This window comes from Cupressus sempervirens, chromosome 8 (genome assembly GCF_028749045.1).
Source record: "Cupressus sempervirens isolate cs-2001-9-10 chromosome 8, ASM2874904v1, whole genome shotgun sequence".
Classification (NCBI taxonomy): domain Eukaryota; kingdom Viridiplantae; phylum Streptophyta; class Pinopsida; order Cupressales; family Cupressaceae; genus Cupressus; species Cupressus sempervirens.
Genome location: NC_143125.1, coordinates 278285389 through 278292074, shown reverse-complemented (window position 1 = coordinate 278292074; position 6686 = coordinate 278285389). Strand labels below are relative to the sequence as shown.

The following is a 6686-nucleotide window of genomic DNA, read 5'->3' as shown; positions in this document are numbered from 1 at the left end:
AAAAGTTTTTTAAAAAAATCTACATCAATTTAAAAAATCAAAAGTTAAATAAATTGAGAAAAAAATAAAAGGTTTTTTTTGTAAAATCAAAAAGTCTTACAAATTGTTTAAAATCTATCGGCTTAAAAGTTTAGGAAAAAAAAGATACTTTGAAGTTTTTTCTATTGTTAGATTTTATAAATCTTGATCAAGAAATGTGGACTTTTCAAATGATTCATTTAGAACTGTTCATGTTAAAGTTATTTTCATATTATAGACAAATGTCTTCAAAATAAATTAAGAAATAAAAGATTGACTGCTTAGATCATGTCCATTTTAAGCGTAGATGAAAAGGTGATGCATCCATCACACACCACAACATTCTGATTTTAGAAACTTTAATTTGAAATACAAAATGATGATGTTTTACATAGATATTTGTATCATTACATAACTTTAAAACCACCCTTTTATAGGGGGCTCTCTATGTGTAGTATCCATTCTGATATCCATGGTTGCATGTAGCAAATTCAAAATGACCATTTGTACTTGAGACAACAGACTCCCTTTTGGCAAATGTTGTTTACATTGACTGAGGCACTACAAGAAACTCATCACCTACAAAGTATGCATATAAAATTATCATTGATGAAAATTTATGTTAAAGTTATTTTCATATTATAGAAAAATCTCTTCAAAATAAATTAAGAAATAAAAGATTGACTGCTTAGATCATGTCCATTTTAAGCGTAAATGAAAAATGTGATGCATCCATCATACACCACAACATTTAGATTTCATAAACTTTAATTTGAAATACAAAATGATGATGTTTTACATGGATATTTGTATCGTTATATAACTTTAAAACCACCCTTTAATAGAGAGCTCTCTATGTGTAGTATCCATTCTGATAACCATGGTTGCCTGTAGCAAATTCAAAATGATCATTTGTACTTGAAATAGTTGACTCCCTTTTGGAAAATGTTGTTTACATTGACTGAGCCACTGCAAGAAACTCGTCACCTACAAAGTATGCATATAAAATTATCATTGATGAAAAATTCTGTTAAAGTTATTTTCATATTATAGACAAATGTCTTCAACATAAATTAAGAAATAAAAGATTGTCTACTTAGATCATGTCCATTTTAAGCATCAATGAAAAATGTGATGCATCCATCATACACTATAACATTTAGATTTCAAAAAATTTAATTTGAAATACAAAATGATGATGTTTTACATAGATATTTGTATCGTTATATAACATTAAAGACACCCTTTAATAGGGGGCTCTCTATGTGTAGTATCCATTTTGATATCCATGGTTGCCTATAGTAAATTCAGATTGGCCATTTGTACTTGAGAAAAATGACTCCCTTTTGGCAAATATTGTTTACATTGATTGAGGCATTGCAAAAAACTCATCACCTACAAAGTATGCATATAAAATTATCATTGATGAAAATTTTTGAACAAAGGACATGGGTAATAATATCAAATATAGGAGTTTTGAAAGCTCTATAAAATTCAAAAGAGATTTAAAGGGAAACACAAATAATCCATATGAAAAAAACCCTCTCTTTTTCATAGAGTATACTGTAATACCTGGAATGGTTTCTCTTAAGAGAGTAGTTTGCAAATGTTTATCTGGGGGAATTAGAGATGAGAATCCCAAAATGTTGACCTTTGCAAGTCAGCAACTAATAAATTGAAGATAATTTAATACTTATACTAAAATGTTACATGTTAATGAAGTTTCAAAAATCTATTTAATGGACAATAATTATCACTTTCAAAAGAACTCACCAAGTGATTGTAGTAATTTTTCAATGGCCTTCCCCTTATATCCCACTTGACTGGTGGGTGAATCTCTATAACCTGCATGAAAGCAACTCTCAATGTGCCTATTTCGTAATTTTATCAAAACTTTAATATTTCAATATAAAGCAGAAGATTGCTTATAAAAGTATTACCATTTTCCCTTCAGTTAAGCAAATTTCATGGTGCTCATACTCTTTCAATACAATACATATTTGTTGTTCAAGTGCACTCCAACTCTATTTAAAAACAATTTGCAAAGAATAAGAATTCTTGAGGTTCTCACTTAAGGGAATCCGGAAGCAATGTGGATTTTCATTCCTTATAAACACTCTTATTCATGTTAATTATAAAATTACAAATTATATACTAAAAAGAAAGGTGATATGTCCAAACCTAGTTGTTGGTCAACATTCCAATAATGGATAGAAACACTGAATTTTTTTGTTTTCAATCATGGTACTTTCAATTTCTATTGTCTTCTCCACCAATGATGCCAAGTTCTACATTAGCAGACAACCTATAAGATACCAACACAATGAAATCCTAGAAGTATAGAGAAATTTCTAAAAGGTAGTATGATACAATACATAGCATTAACACCAACTAAATTAATGTGTCATTCTAACATAATTCATTTAATTCTATGTCTTTGCAAATGATGTAGAACAATTTCTATAAAACAAAAAAAAAGAGTTAACTCACACCTTGTCCATTATTGGTGCATTAACTACAGTCGGCATTATGTTTACAATTAGAGCCTTTAGAATAAGAAAAAAATTAGCAAGGGTTTTGGTTTATCTCTGAAAATCAATAGATGGGCATTCCTATACTGAATGGACACATTTAATCAAGATTCTGTCTTAGATACCATTTCCTTTATAGGTAACCTAGTTTCTTCAAAGGGTTTGTTGTCCAACATACGAATCAAACAAAGTCCATCTACATTAGCTAATATCTTGATGTCATTATCATTTATTGTGACTACTAGCAAGTTACCATCTTTGTTGAAACGAAGGCGTGGACTGGCTTGAAGTTTGTGACAATGTTAAGCATGGAGGTATGATCAAGAAACTTATAGCAACAAAATTTAAAAATTAACCAAAAATGTCATTGTCTTACTAATACACTCATAATTAATTATCAAGTTCTTACAAGTAAACCACCCTCAGCCTCTATAGTTGTCAAAACATTAATGTTATCCATGTCCGAGAACTTAATAAGAAATTCATCTCCAACAACCAAAAACTAATTCTTTGTTGTATCAAACTATACAACACCCAAGAAACACTTCCAAAAACCAAAATAAGTTCTTTTAATTACTTCTTCACTTTCATTCCATTCAACCAAGAATGATTCACCTTCTTTACTTGATCCACAGGAGAAAAGCCTAGCAGAAAGTAAAATTGAATGAATTTTTTGATACATTATCATCAACATTCAACAAGAATAGATAATTTTAAAAAAATAAAAAATAAATAGGTTTATTACCATGCTCCATCAACACTATAAGCCATTATAGTGCACCATAGACCAAGGCCATCATAATCAACCCTAGATCCGAAAAGATCATATAGCCAAGCTTTGATCTGTCCATCAATAGCTATAGAGAAAATGAATTGTATACAAACAAGAATTACAATCAATTCACCTTCCAAAAAATTAGGATAGATGACACAACATTGGTAGTAATCAAACACAAAAGCTAAGATTAGCATGGAAAATCTTAAACACTCAATTATCATGTCAATCTAACAATCAGGTTTATAGAAAATAAGTACCTGGATACTTTCTTTATGGTGAGGGAAAACTAAATATATAGGTGCCTCATGGCCTTCAAATGTATATTGCTTTTGACTAGATACTAGGTTCCATACCTACAATAAGAGGTGGATTTACTTCTGGTCTCACATAAACTGAATTGCAAAGAGTTGATATATCTAACACATTAGATTACCTTAATGGTTTTGTCATCCCCACATGTTATAATGTACAATTGCTTGCCAGGGTGAGAAAATGCAATTTATCATTCACGTCTCCAATATGTGCATCAATCTATGGGAATTATATGAAAATGGATAAATACTAGTGATATTAGAAACCCAAAAGCTGCATTTAAGTCTTTTAAGAATGCAAAGTTGAAACAAACCTCTAGATGTTGCCTTAAAACGTTTGCCATGTGATAAGAATATATGTGGACAACATGCTTGGAGAATGCAACAACTACAAGACAAATGTAAGTATGTCAATATATGAATAGAAATAATTCTAACCCAAGCAAATACTATTGAACTCAAAAATAATAACATCAACAAAAGTTATTAGTGGCAATGCACTAAGGTCAAGTTACCCAAGTATTTTTGTTAGAATACTTACCAAGTACTTGTTCATCTAGGCTCCAGATACAACTGCTCACGGATACAAGTGACTCTTTTAATAGGGTCACTTAAGACAACATGAAAAAAATAAAAATTTATAGACCCCACAAGAAATGGATAATGATCCTCTACAAAATTATATTTTTTCATATTTCTTGTTATGAATTATAGTTCAAGCCCATTGAAGTAGACTACACTTACCTACATTGACATTGAGCAGGTAGTAATGTCCCAAACTTGAAAGGTTGTTTGAGCTAGCTTTTCCCTAGATGATACCTCCCAAATTATAATGTCTCCAAAATTTGTTCCAACTGAATTCAAATTTCCAAGACAAACTGAGAATCTCTATATTTACAAAACCAAAGTCGCCTTTCCCAAACTGAAAGAATCATTCAACTTCAAATAATAAGGAATTTACCTAATAGAATTGTTTTTTGTTGAGGATGAAAACCCATACTCATGAAATTTGATCCCTAATTAAGAGTTTGGCCACTATCTTGGGAAGATCATCTTGGGAGCACATGGTATGAGTGCTCGAATAGCTCACCTTGTAAGAAAATAGAAATGTGAAGTTTCAGCATTGAAAATTTTTGAGAACTATTCTTCATGTAATTATCGGTGGACTTGCTACTGGAAATAATAATTTGCAACATATACTTTACACACCCCTCATTAGATTGATTAGTTTGCATGTGCATGATAAGATGCTCAGAATCAACATATTGATAGTCAACTGTGGGGCCATTTGAAGACGGTGTTCTAGGTCACTTTAAAAAAGCACTTGATGCAAAAAAAAAGAATTAAAAAATTTAATTTTATATATATTTGTATGTCCCAGGATTTTTTCCATGTAAATTCACCTTCATTTGGAGGTGGTGTAAGAGATACAAGCCCAACAACTACTGCAAGATGTGCAGTAGAAGGATTTGGACTTGCCATCCACCCCAGAGAAGTAGGAGGAGCACACGTGGCTTGAAATGGATGAAATAAAATTAATAAGAGATTTCATTGTTATCATCAATAAGGAACATCATTAGATCAAAAGAAACATAAAAATTCTAAAATACAAAAACTAAATGAGTGAAGGTTTTGTACCAGTTGGTAAACACCATGATTAGCAATAGGAAAGGTTGCTCCTTTTGGGAGTGGCCCTGCAAGAGGGTTATTTGAAGGAGTTGGTGCTCAAACTCCATTAGGCGGTGTACATGTATGATCTATAAAAAGTGTCTTGATATTAGGATTGGGTCAAGGGTTCTCACAAAGGTGATGCTGCCAATTTAGACTAAGGACATAAAAAGTCAGTGCCAAAATTCAGTATATGATAACTATAACTATACCCCTATTTCACATAATTCCTTGTAAACTATGTAATTCAATAAATACTAAATACCACTTAAGCCCTCTCTTGTTACTTAAGTAAAACATTGGGAAGTACTCAACTCAGCTAAAAAGAAGCCTACCTCTGGTTTATAAGAGCTTTGAGACAAGATGCTTTAAGTCCAAGGAATTTGAGCTTCTCCCGAAAGTGAGGGTTGGCCTCTATGAATTTCTTAAGCTCCATCAACATGACATTTCTTGTAGATTTTGACTCCCCATATTTTGATAGTTGCTCCTTTTCCCTATGTGAATTACTTCCACTGATTGTAGTAGTATCAAAAAGTTATCATACTTCTAATTGTATCACCCATTTAAACATGACAAAAAATATTATATTAAAGGAGAGAAGTTTATAAAAGGCCTTGTTTAGCACCATGAAGATAAAATATATTATACATTAGTCAAAACAATGAAACTTATCATTATTACTTGGTTACTCATGAAAGCCTTATCAAGATCATCAATAGTAGGTGACAAAGTGCCATCAGAGTCTAGAAACACTACAATTTGTTTCCCTATTGATTTAGACATCATCGTATTGAAGCTGCTAAGTGTTGAAGGATGACGCACCTGCATATTTTTATTAGACAAAATGAAAGGAAGTACAATTCAAATGTTGTTATTTAGAAATGTTTCAAAATAATGGATATAAGTTTTGATTGTTACCTTTGGAAGCTGATGTTTTCATGGTGTGGTTAGTGTTGGTGGTTGAAGGGGTGACAACAACTGTAGGCGTGCTTCTTCCTTCTTCCTGGTACTTGTGTAATAATTATTCTATTTTATAATATATTTTGTAAGTGAATGGTGGATGTATTCAAAGGTCATCAATAGATTTGACTCTTGATATTGCTATAAATTTCAAACCCTGTCATTCTCTTGTTCCAATGTCAATTGTAGCCATTTTTAGTGTGAGTCCTTGTGATTTGTGTATTGTTATTGCCCAAGACATAATTAGTGGTAGTTGTGTATGGTTCCCCTGGTTAATTGGTGAAATAGGTACACTCATTGGGTTTTGTGTATGTCATGGTGATCCAATCTAATTTTAAACTTAACAACAACATATCTGGGTAGTTTAGGTGGTTTTGAATTTATATTGTATATGGTTGTTGTTATTTGTCCAAGTGCTCT

At 31.4% G+C, this 6686-nt stretch overlaps 1 pseudogene; it reads right to left on the bottom strand.

Moving 5' to 3' along the window:
- Nucleotides 1–2653: 2653 nt before the first annotated feature.
- On the bottom strand, nt 2654–6430 carry LOC149542519 (protein TOPLESS-RELATED PROTEIN 2-like; annotated as a pseudogene).
- Between the last annotated feature and the right edge of the window lie 256 nt (nt 6431–6686).